The sequence below is a fragment of the Crinia signifera genome, chromosome 8 (assembly GCF_055691185.1).
Source record: "Crinia signifera chromosome 8, ASM5569118v1, whole genome shotgun sequence".
Taxonomy (NCBI): domain Eukaryota; kingdom Metazoa; phylum Chordata; class Amphibia; order Anura; family Myobatrachidae; genus Crinia; species Crinia signifera.
The window spans coordinates 145,934,757-145,948,555 of record NC_139224.1 but is presented as its reverse complement, the minus strand read 5'-3'; the positions used below and the strand labels follow the sequence as shown (position 1 = coordinate 145,948,555).

Sequence of the window (13,799 nt, the reverse complement as noted above, 5' to 3'; positions counted from 1 at the left end):
TGAGACAAAATTCACATTATGCACACAGTATGAGACAAAATTCACATTATGCACACAGTATGAGACAAAATTCACATTATGCACACAGTATGAGACAAAATTCACATTATGCCTCACAGAATAAGCCAAAAAACACAGTATGAGCCCAAATTCCTGTTATGTCACACAAATTGAGTCAATTCACATTATGCCACATGGATTGAGCCAGAATTCACATTATGCCACATGGAGAGATGGCGGGGATGCAGAGACAGAGACGCCGGGGATACAGAGACAGAAAGGCTGGGGATGCAGAGATGCCGGGGTCACAGAGACAGAAAGTCTAGGGACGCAGAGATGCCAGGGACAGAGACAGCAGGGCCGCAGGGACAGAGATGGCGGGGATGCAGGGACAGAGACGGCGGGGACACAGGGACAGAGACGGCGGGGACGCAGGGACAGATGGCTGGGTCACAGGGACAGAGACGGCAGGGACAGAGGGACAGCTTATCTGTGGCCGGCTTCCTCAGGAGCAAGAGGAAGCCGGCCACAGATAAGCCGGGGAAACACGTTTGAGCCTGATATTTTATGTGTCTGGACCCCCCATCCACCCAAAGAGTGACCAGTCCATCTCTCCCGACGACGATTTATAACTCCACTTAAAAACTGGACCTTCATCTGGGATACACGCCATATTCCTAATCCAGCTAAAAGGAGGACACTCGCCAAATAGGGAGCCTTTGAAATTATAAGGCAAGGACATTCTGGAGTCACCTTCCCTGGACCAGCCCCATATCCAGGTGATATACAAAAAGGATGGTAATATACAATCCACATCATTATGGAGTCCTAGACTTTTAATTGCGCAATATGCTCATATAAGAAATTTCTTACAGCACCTAATTGAATAATTTATTCAATTTTATTTTTTATTTTTATTTATATATATTTTTTTCAATTTTTTAATGTATGCATACATATATGTTTTTTAGAGATATATTGAATTATTATTGTGTAAAATAAAATTGATACTTTTTTAAACCGTTGAGTATACCTTATTGAAGCAGATAGCGCCGGCACACCCCCTCTCGTTGTAACTATTTTTGTTGGGCCTGACAACCCAGTGCCGGCTGCTCAGTGATAGCGCACCACTCAAAACCCCTTTTTCCTCTTATGTGACACAGCACATCCAAACTGATGGAAGGAGTGGGGGGTGGGGAGGAGATACCCTGTCTGATAACGCTGAAGCAGGTAGTTGACGACCACTATAGCCGGGTATGTCGGGCTGTGGTGTTATCCTTTAACTCTGCCACCATTCTCCTTCCTCCCCCCATCCTCACAGCTTCTCTGAGCTGCCCCTCCCTATGTCCGTCCCCTTCCCCGGGCCACAGTTTCTGGCAGACTCCGCAGCGGTGGACTGGACTGGCTGTGTGTGACTCACTTGTCATGGACATATAGCCAGTCAGTTCACTGCTGCGGAGTCTGCACTCTGCAGGAAGCTGTGGGCGGGAATGGATGCAGGGAGGGAGCAGCCACTACACAGCCCATCCACCTTCTCCCAGCCACCCGAGCCACACACAAACCCACTGGATGAATTAAAAAAAAAAGTGTGCATGAGCTCTGACCTCGGCCCCCCCTGACATGCGCGGGTAAATTGTGCCCGCCCCCCCTTCTCGGTGGCCCTGTCCGCAGTCTCCTCCCGTCACTTACCCGATCCTACCACTGGTCCAGGTGAGCAGCAGCTCACCCGGGCCGGCACCCTCTTCGCCATCCCAACTCTCTTCCTTTTGGTCAAGTAACACCGGTGCAGATGTATTAAGCCTGACAAAGAGATAAACTGAAGATAAATTGGAAGGAGATAACGCACCAGCCAATGAACTCCCAACTGTCCTATTTCAAACACAGTTGATTGGCTGGTGCTTTATCTCCTTCCACTTTATCTCCAGTTTATCTCTTCCCCAGGCTTAATACATCTGACCCTCTGTCCCCACCGTCAGAGTTGGCATCAAAGTGATATGGTCACTTCAATGAACAGCACAGCTTTCTGTCACTTGGCCACTAAGAGATAGTGCTGCATGAGGACGGTTCTTATGTGTTACTTATCAGACCCGCCACTACACATCTTTGCACATGTGTCGTCGGTGCTGAATGAGATATGTTATGGTTTTGCCACCTCTCTTGAATATTGCGCCACCCTTGCGCCAAACCATTCTGTATCGAATTAGTCTAGTGCTGATGCAATACAGGCAGGCCACAAGTAAAACCTCTCCACTTAAGTACATTGCAGCGCTAAGATATCATTGTGTGATTCAAAAGGCCCTGCCCATAGAGGGTGCCTGCCCTCAGCAACTCAATAGCTGTCCTTTGGGCGCGGGTGACACTTTTGCTTGAAGCTTCCGTGGGTGCCGAGCAGAGGTGTATGGGCAGGCCTTTAGCTGAGTTTAGTCATGCAATAGGATTTTAGGTGCGTTAGAAGTAATAGGTGCCTGGTCGAGCCACTATTGAACCGCTGCGTTGGGTGGCCCCCAAAAAATTTATTGAATCACCCCTCCGTATTTTTGACATAAGCTGTGATGCAGAATGTCACATATTTTAGAGATAAGGGTTATTTTAGTACATTGACTACTTCTGACTCTTCGTGTACTACAGCAGATACGTAGGAGCCGTGAGTACACTGTGACCACCCCAGCTATTGTTGTATTATTCCTTTGATCGAGGAGTCACTTATATAAAACACAAATAGACTGCATTTTCCCTCACTATATTTTGCACATAAAAACCAGACGTAGCGAGCAAATTCTCTGACGCATACGTCCCATGTGAGGTTACTGAACATTACTGCATCTCATCTGTAGTATTACAATTGTATGGGTTGATTGTTTATAACACATCAATGACAGAGTAATATCTCCCTTGATGCTAGATGTGCTCAACTATAATCTGCCACAGACTAAAAATTACCTCAGTGCACAAATAATAAAATTAATTATAATTTTACTGAAGAGAAATCAAATATACCGCAAAATAACCGCGTAACAAGCCAACCACCACACTAAATGCAGTTATTCTGATTTACTGGCTATATAGGTCCTGAGCGCGGAATCATAAATTAATGACTGTTTCTTTTACATACTTGGCGCTGCCAAAGGTGATCCCATGTTTTGAATATTTCTCAGCTAGTGAGGGGAGTTTTCTGTTTGTGGGCAGCCAGAGAACTTTATACTATTGTGTAAAGTGGAGTTGGCAGCACAGTGCCTGACAGTTACCCACAGCTCCTGAGTAATATGGAAACATGACAGACAAGTTCAGGAACGTTTGGATCCAAATAAACCGGTTTGTGTACAGCATCTTCACAGCCGAGAAGTCCGGGTTCTTCAGTATCATCCTTACAGATACATGCACCATGTGTTGTCACCATGTGATGGGTTTTTAGGCCAGTCGTAGGGCCTTGCCAATAATCAAACATTCCAAAAAATGTATATAGCATTAACATAACCTCTAGGGATTTCTTTAGATTAATAAAGCAAACATTTGCTGATTACCAATCTTCCAACTGCACGGTATTACTATGGAAGATATTGATTAAAAGTTTGAAGAGAGATAAAGTAGCAATCAGATCAGCTTCTATAATTTTACAGGCTGTGTTTGAAAAATGACAGAAATGAGCTGATTGTATGGTACTTTGGCCCTTATTCTTATCGGTGCGGCCGGAGCCGATTATGCGGCCAGGAAACCCCGCCTTCCATACGGATCGCCAACTCCGTCCGTATGCGGTAAGAAGCTGGCCGAACGGACCGCACGTGTATTTTTCACGGAATACGCCTCCTCCATCTAAGGGAACCTCCCCCATCATTCGATGGTCGCGATTGCAGGACCGAGTGCTCCACCAGCACCCGCAACCTCAGACCACACGGACATTTTTCTGTGCAAAAGCAGGGATCTGGGCAGGCAGCTGACATCCGGCGATGTCATATGTCCGCCCCCTACACGTGCGTCACGGCCGCATTACCATACGTACGCCCAGCGTTTTCATGGGAACACCCATGAAACGCGGGGCGTATGCATATGGTAATGAGCCCAAATAGCCCTTCACGCCCCTCTCCACCCCCTGTTCGGAGTGTTCACATATCATGCGGGATTTGTCCGTACGCCCCGCTCGCACATGCGCAGAGACGCCTCTGCACATGCGCAGACACAAAACATCGGCGGGCCGAACGCACGCGGATATATCCGCACCGATCAGAATAAGGGCCTTTGTCTCCCTCCAAGGTGTGTTAAATCTCCCTGTGATAGAACTGAAGTATTAAATCCCAAACGGGACTGTTCTTCAATGTAACTGCCTGAGATAAGACACCCTCTAGATAGAATCCTGAAAAATAGTCACCCTTATCCTGTATAACAAAAAGGCAATACACCCATATGGGAGGAATTCAAGTGTTTTGAGCAGCGGTGGCCAGTGGATGGCATTTTGACAAAGCAAGTCAAGTGTTTTTGGCACGCACAGCCATATTCAATCATTTTGATAAAAAGACAGGCCCAAATCACATCATCTATATTACATATATGTATGTGTATACTGTATATATATATATATATATATATATATATATATATATATATATGTATGTATATAAAATATATATAAATATATATATATATATATATATATATATACACACACACACACACACAGTACTTCATTCAGGCACTCAAGGGACTTGCAGATAGCATAAAAGGCAGACACCATAGTCTACAGCAGGCATGTCCAAAGTCAGGCCCGGGGGCCAAATGCGGCCCGTGCTGTCATTTCAAGCGGCCCACAGCCTCCAGCTGGAAGCTGGCAGAGCATCAGATGTGGGAAGCACAGCACAGGACACTAAAGGTGGGACCCCGGCACGCGCGCCTTTACCTTGCTGTCTGCTGCAGTGAGGAGGTGCCGGCCGCCACAGCCAGATGTGTTTGGCGTCCTACCCCTGCTGCTGCAATTGTATATCACCCTACTCCACAATCACAGTGACAGCAGTGTTTGGGGAGGGGGGCAGCAAGGGGGAAGCTTGCTCCCGTAACATGCAGAGCGGAGGAGGGCAGCAGTGGGAGCCCAAGCATCTCCTGTCCTTGCAGTGCCTGATTTGCCTCTCCTTCCTCTGGCTCACACAAGGGGCTGGGAAACATACAGAGAAGGGAGGGGGCAGAGTGGGGGACATACAGTGAAGGAGGGTCAGGCTGGGGGACATACAGTGAATGGAGGCAGTGATGGCCAGTCAGAGAAGGGGGAAGGCTGGGGGACAGAGTGAATGGGTGCAGAGTGGGGAAAATACAGTGAATGTGGGACATACAGTGAAGGAGGGGCAGGCTGGGGGACAGAGTGAATGGGTGCAGAGTGGGAAACATATAGTGAAGGAGGGGCATGCTGGGGGACACACAGTGAATGGGGGCAGGCTAGGGGACAGAGTGAATGGGTGCAGAGTGGGGGACCATTTTGATGTGATTAATGAATTCAAAGAATGTCAGGCTGAATGGTCGGCCCCCACACATTTACACTTCACCAAATCTGGCCCTCGTCGCAAAAAGTTTGGACACCCCTGGTCTACAGCATTAAAGCAACGTTTCGAGGTTTATTCGGCCTGATGACGAGCGAATAAAGCTTGAAACGTTGCTTTAATTCTCTAGACTATGGTGTCTGTCTTTTATGCTATCTGCAAGTCCCTTGAGTGCCTGAATGAAGTACCGTGTATTGCCTGGACCCTTGATCCATGGATGTAAGTGCACCTGGGCAAGTTAATTGGTGAGGATCACCGTGAGTGCCTGTCTATCAATATATATATATATATATATATATATATATATATATATATATATATATATATATATATATATATATATATATATATATATATATATGGGCAGTATGAACGGTGTAATGGTTAGCATTACTGCTCAAAGCACTAAGGTCATGGGTTCGATTCCCACCATGGCCCAAACTGTGCGGAGTATGTATATTCTCCCCGTGCTTGCGTGGGTTTACTCCGGGACTCCGGTTTCCTCCAACAATCCAAAAATATACTGGTAGGTCATTTGGCTTCCAACAAAATTAACCCTATAATGTCTGTGTGTGCGTGTACATGTGGTAGGGAATATAGATTATAAACTCCACTGGGGCAGGGACTGATGTGAATGTTCAAATATCCTCTGTAAAGCGCTGCGTAATATGTGTGCGCTATATAAGAAACTGTTAATAAATAAGGGTGAAAAGGTGTCCATTTATTACAATGTTTCAGGGTGCAAATCCACATTGTCAAGCATGCAGTGAACACACCATACAATTCATTGCCTGACAACGGGGATTTTCATTCCGAAACCTTGTAATAAATCGATCATCTCTCTCTCTTTATATATATATATATATATATATATATATATATATATATATATATATATATATATATATATATATATATATATATATATATATATATATATATATATATATATATATTGTGGGGTTTTAGCATCAAACGGGTAGGCACAGGTGAGGATTTGGCACAGACTTAGACAGTGACATCACGGCTTGGGTCCAAAACAGGGCTTGCCTGAGTTTTATTGCAGCACTCAGAGCAAGAAACTAACCACAGCCTTTACACTTCAGGCAAAACAGAAAACAAAACCTGCTCGTCTGAGCTCTAACTAAACAGAATAAACGTCCCTCTCTATACCAGGGCCACACTATGGCCCTTATTCTGCTCGGTGCGGATATTCCCGCATTCTTACGGTGCGGTCCGCACGCCACGGTGTTTTGCCGCGTGCGGCCATCGTCCGTAGAAACGCCCACGTGTCCTCCGCATTCGGACGGACTCACTCTTTAAGAACAGGGCGTGTTTACGGACGACATACAAACCATGCGTGTGCGGGAGAAACACTCCGATTCGGCACGGTATTACAGAGTATTACAGAGTATGCTCGGGAATACCGCATCCGAACGGGAGCCAAGCGGTGCTACCGCACGTAAGCGGAGTATTTACGCCAAACAACCCACTATGAAGTATCTTCTGCTATACATCACATGACCCACTTATTCAATTACCTATCCTCATAAAAAACTGCTTATTTGGAATTGGAATCAATTAGATTCCAATATATCCTTACAAGCATGCCTAACACATGCATTGCACACATTAACCCTTACAGCAATTGAAGTGCAATGGTTTGTATTACACCCTGTGTAAAAGATTATAAACAATCTACACATATACTATATAAAGTGCAAATAAAACCAACAACTGTGAACTTGCATAAAGAATTTATTAAACCACACAATTAACATAACTAAAAAAAAATAGAAAATTATAATTTAAAGAAGCTGATCTTTCAGGTCCTGCAGGTCTGCTTGAGCCAGCCACAGATGGTGCTCCAGTCGCAGGAGGGCCCCACGCACCCCCTCATCTGCCGGTGTGGTGTCATCTGTGGGCATGTCAAAGGGGCAACAATTAGTCATGTTATTCTTGCATACATTTCACATACTGCGACATAAATTGCACAAATGCTTGGTGACATGTGTGTATATATATATATATCTATGTAGAGCATGGGTCCTCAAACTGCGGCCCTCCAGATGTTGTGAAACTACAAATCCCAGCATGCCTTGCCACAGTTTTGCTATAAGGAAGTGTTAAAACTGTGGCAAGGCATGCCGGGATTTGTAGTTTCACAACATCTGGAGGGCCGCAGTTTGAGGACCCATGATGTAGAGAGATAGAGACACACATAGATAAATAGATATGACACATACATATATACATACATGCTAACTTATTTACTACATACTGTCTTTTTCGGCCTATACCCTTTACTCTGCAGAAGACATAACAGTCATATTGTTTCTTCTCAGTCACAACCCACCCATGACTAACCAATGACAAGCAGGTCATGGCCTCCGTCAATAAGAACTTGTCACAATCTGCTCAGTCTAAGTTCAGTGATGGTTCGTGGCATGGGAGTAATGCAAATGTCAGGAATGCACAGTACACATCCTCAAAATCATAATTCTGTCTAAAGCAACCTACAATTCTGTGAGGGAAAAATAAAAATCAGAACTACAGGGGGTGTTTAGGTAGAGGAGGCTCCTGGGACACTGGCAACTTCTGACTCCATTCCAAGGTAGGCCGGGACATACTCCATTTATAGCATACATCCTAGAGTTTATAAATAACATTCACCAACAATATAGATTCCACTATTTGATGGGTCATAATCAACGCTTGCAGCAGGTGAATTTAATCCACAAATGATCCACTCATCCCTTTACGCCAGGATCCTGTTTAACTACAACGGTTATGTGGCAGTCAAAATGGAGCTCCACGCCATCCCACAAACCGGTGTAATTCAGAGGTGTCCTGGATGAAAGGGATGCCTTGGACACCCCATCTAACCCGTACCTGTATCTGTAGCTACCCACTTTGGGGTCTATATGAATAGTATGGGAAAAAAAATTTTTATCACCAGTGCTACATAAAAAATACCAGTACAACTACTTCATGAATGATGCATTATGTTAACATACCGATCTGCTGATCTTCCGGGGCCTGGCACGCCTCCTCCCCTTCATCATCCGAGTCCTCCGGGGCAACCGTGGCCTCCTCCGAACCCTCCTCCGCCAGCTCCTCTGCACCAACAACCTCCTCCTCCAACACCTCCTCCTCCTCCAACACCTCCTCCTCCTCCAACACCTCCTCCTCCTCCAACACCTCCTCCTCCTCCAACACCTCCTCCTCCTCCTCCTCCTCCTCCTCCACCACCACCACCTCCTCCTCCACCTCCTCCTCCGCCACCAACACCTCCTCCTCCGCAACCAACTCCGCTTCCACATCCTCCTCCACCACCTCCTCCTCCTCCACCACCATCTCCTCCTCCTCCACTTCCTCCTCCTCCACCATTGCCGCCACCTCCTCCTCCGGGTCTTGGGCCTCCTCCTGTGCCAGGGCAGCCTCCGCCTCTTCACGGGCCTGTTGTGCTTGGGCTCGTGCTGTGTGTTAGAAAAAAACATCATGGTCAATGTGGGGTCATTGGGGCACATGTATTAATCCATAACAAGACATACATGGAAGGGTGATAATGATGGCAAACGATGCAGGAAAGTAGCTCCTTACTGTTAATGGATTCAAAATTGTGACATTTAAAGTAGTATGTGATTGGTAGTAATTTGTTCACACATTACAACCCAGGCATTTAGCAATGTGTAACACATATTAGATCTGGCACATTGTATGCATCATAATCCTCAATGCTATGGCATTACATATAAAAGCCACATGACTGCATGTTAACCAGGAAGAAGCACACATAACAGTCTATGGACTTTTAAACCCATGGACACCCACTTATCATGAGACACATTTTATTGTTTATATATGCTATGTTGTAAGTGCGAAATTTCATAGCTAAAATACTCACATTCAGCAATTTCGCCCCTGAGTTGCTCAAGCAGCTGGGGCTGGCGCCTGCGGAGGTCCGACCACCGCCTCTCCAGCTGCCCGAGGGACCTCCGCACCCGAGTGCGGGCGTAAATTCGGCGCCCTGCCGCTGCATAGGCCCTCCGCTTATGCCTGTTGGTTATGAAGGGCCCTGCACGGCCCAGCCTTGTCTCCATGACGGAGACAAGAACCCTCAGCTCCGCATGTGTGAAGGGTTCTGCCCTTCGTGTCTCCGCCATGTTGACAATGGCATCTATCAACCAATCAGCTGGTGGCATTGGTTGATCACAGTTATTTGTGTTAATAACTTTATTGTTCATCTTTACATGAACAGCGTCTCTGCGCCAACACAAATGGCGAAAAATTCGCTTGCCTTCAAAACAGTAGTGTTGATGTATGGCAATGAACAAATCTGATATATATAAAACACAGTGTGTATGCACTTAGCAAATCCAATGACGCCTCGCTCCGCCAAGCAACGCGTGCTATAGCTTAGCAACGCATAGCTGTACTTAGCATTATTTACTCTATGCATCTATGTGTATGCGTACATTTATGTGTAAAAGACACATACACACACTTGCAGGTATCCTGAGACCAGCATTATACAACAGCCCTGCCTGCCTGCCTGCCTGCCTGCTCCTTGAAATGTTGAAACATGTGAATAAATTCTAATATCATATATATAGATATATATATATATATATATATATATATATATATATATATATATATATATATATATATATATATATCTGCAAACAAATCAGACATCAACACATGAAAAAATCCAAAACACATTACAGAATAAATCAATGTACTCACCAGTCATCAGGGATAGTATCAACTACAATAATGAAGATATAACAAACACATAAGATCCCTTTAACAAGGTATAATAATTAGCACCAATATTTATCTTCCCCCCAAACTAAGCACATATGATAAATATCTCCTATTTCTTTGCCATTAGGAGGGCAGGCTGGCTAATTTTCGTGTTGTAACACTGACAACTAACACACTGTACTTATTTGAAGGGGTGATTTGTACAATAATTGGTGTGTTCTGTCAACTCAATAACATGTACCTGAAGTATCTTTGCGCCACAGAGTCCCGCAGCTGGTATCCCCTCCGGCATTCAGGGGCGCGGGATGGGCGCATGGGCGGATCTTGCGGCTCAGATGGTACCTCCCACTCATCAAAGGGTATCTCACGCCGCACAGCAATGTTGTGGAAAAATATACACAGGCCCACGATCCTCGACACCATTTCAGGCGCATATTGTAAGTCACCACCAGTGCGGTGGAGCACTCTAAATCGACCTTTTAAAAGGCCAATTGAGCGCTCCACCACTTGCCTGGTGGCAACATGCGCCCGATTGAATGCCTCCTGTGGGCCCGGTGCTGGGTAGCTGTACGGCGTAAGTAGCCAGGGCGTACATGGGTAACCGGAGTCACCCAGAACCCACGCATCACGGCCTTCCAGCTCTTGGAGTCTATGCCATATCCCGGTTTGTCGGATGACATGAGAGTCATGGGCACTTCCGGGAAACTTCGAGTTGAAGGCGAGAATCTCCATGGATGGGCCACATACCACCATCACGTTCAGTGAGTGGAACAATTTGCGGTTCCTATATATCTTCTCACTTCGAGATGGAGGCACAAATGGTACATGGGTGCCATCCACAGCCCCTATCACATTAGGGAAGCCAGCAATTTGCTGGAAGGCCTGCTGGCTTCTGCGCAGGGTCTCGGTGGCAAATGTCATGGCCATGAAGTGCCCCTTGCGCCTGAACATGGCCGACGTCACACGCCTCAGGATTCGGCAGAAGGCCGGCTGAGATATTCCAGCAAGTACTGCCACTACTTGTTGGAATGATCCTGAGGCGCAGAAATGCAACACCGCCAGCAGCTGTGTGTGAGGCGGAATTGCTGTCGTGATCCCGTGTAGAGGTTCCAGATCGCTCTGAATTAAGGTGAGCAGATCCAGAATGACATGTGGCGGTAACCGGTACCTAGTAAGTACCTCATCATCGGGCATAGCAAACAGAGTCACCCGTGTGCGATAGATTCTAGCACGTCCTGGCCTCCTTGGCCGACGAGTGGGGAGAGCCGCAAGTGCCCTTAGCCTCCTCTCCATGTAGCGCATAATAGCTTCAGCAACCTATAAAGAAATGAACATAAATACTGATGCACCTATGCACATAATGGCCATATCCCACTACAAATAGATTTGTAGCCTTCAATACGTACAATAGATGGGCGCCCCATGAAATCCCGCAGATCCATTTGACACTCTAATGATGACACAATAATATGAACTCAATACACACCGTCCAAAACACACAGATAAAGGTGTCAGCATTTTTTGCCGACATCATGTACTATGACACATTTCATCTATTGCTGGGACATGTTGTCCTGCAATAGATGAACCCACACAGGTTTAAGCCCTGTGAGTGAAATAGTGAACATGTGACATGTTGCAATAATAATACACCACTTTGCTGGCCCAACAATCTGTAGTCAGTGAGGCAATAGTGCATACATTCATACACTTACATTGTTAATGGATATCATATCTACAAGGAGCATGGAAGAGCTTACCTTAGACCCTGACAAGTCCAGATCTGAAGACAAATGATTCTAGCAGGAAGACATTATTTATAGGGCTCTCACATGTGTGGTCTATAACAGTAGAGATGAGTATTGCATGACTTGTGGCCTGGATTCTCTAAGGGAATGGGCTACTTTTAGCTTGCACTAAAACGCCACAATACCACAGTAGTCATGAATGAAATGTCATGTCATGCTAGCAAATAGCATGTGTATTGAGCAATAGTCACAGGTGTATCAGAAGATTCTATGCAATGTTAGCATTGGTGACCAGTATTTCATGTCGAACTTTCGCCAGGTTTTACACAATGGAATTTCCGCCACCGTATGCGGCGCGAAAAACCAGCGACGTACGCTCACGCACGGAACGCAGCTGCCGCTGATGTCCGCCAAACAGATTACACAAACAGTATATAAAGGTGTATTAGAAGGTGACAATGTTGTTGCTAACATGTCTGGATCCCAACCAGAGGTGGACCCAGTGCTGCAGCAACTATTTGACCAGATGGACTCCAGCACCACCTATGTGCCACTGCACATGCGGGCAGTGGGTAATGAGGAGGCTGCTGGCCCTTCTCCAGCAGGGGAACCTGCACCTGACCATTCTACAGCAGGGCAACCTACACCTGGCCCTTCTGCAGCAGGCCAACCTGCAGCTGGCTCATATCCACCATCAGCAGAATTGTTTGGAACACAACAGGGGACTTCACAAGGTAGTACCATGGCCAGCACTTCAAGTGCAGCGACTGGTGCCAGGGGGCGTGGCCAGGGACGTGGCAAGGGGCGAGCCAGTGCAACAGCGGAACCACCCAAAAAAAATAAGGCATATGAAGCACAGGAGCTGGCCATCCTGGTTCCCCGAGCACGTGATTGGATAGAGTGTCCATCCGAGAGGCTGACACACACACGCAGATGGAAGATTTGGGAACAGATAACGGCAGAGATTAATGAAGTAGCGCCACAAGTTCGTGAGACGGACCATGTGAAGAAGAGGCAAGTTGTTTTGTGATACATGTGGCCAGTAATAGCCAAGTAATGATTGAATTGATGCTTAGATGCATTTAGCAAATGGCCCGTGAGGTTGTTACGATACACATACATTATTGCCATGTAATTTCATTGTGAGTTAGAGTAGGGTGATTGTGAATGTGTATTGTAACGGTTGATATCATAGTTGCATGTAATATTATATATGGGACAATAATCACATGTTGTAATATGTAGCACAGAGCAATGGCTGCAACAGCTAACATTGGGAGTGACATGTATTAATATGTCAACTTACATTGCAGGTGGCAGGACTTCAAAACCAACCTGAAGAGGAAGCTGACCAAGCGGTGGGACCACAGCCAGACATCTGGGGCCGGCCCCATGCCATCAGGGCTAGAGCTCACCCCCCTGGAGGTGATGGCCGAGAGCTGCATATCAGTTGAGGAGATCCGGGGGTTGAGCACTATGGATAGCGAGGCCCCAGCTGAAGTGTTTGCGTCTTTTCTGGAAGGTAAATATTGGTCATGCCATAAACTTGTGCAAGTAATTATCGTAGAATGTCTCCTAATTGTGTTTATCTTTGCCCACAGACACCCCACCGCTTGGTGACGACTCTGTTCAGGAGGTGGAGGAGTCCGTGCCACCTGGCCCCAGAGGTAGGCCTGTGCAGCAGCAGGCATCGGGCCAAGCCGATTTGGCCGCCTTGGCCGAGGTGCTTGGGGACATCAACCAGCAGGGAGACTTGGCA

General features: G+C 46.3%; 1 protein-coding gene across 1 annotated transcript in view; it reads right to left on the bottom strand.

Annotated features, from left to right (window-relative positions):
• Positions 1-13,799, bottom strand: part of GLIS1 (GLIS family zinc finger 1) — a 163,593-nt gene that overhangs the window by 91,633 nt on the left and 58,161 nt on the right.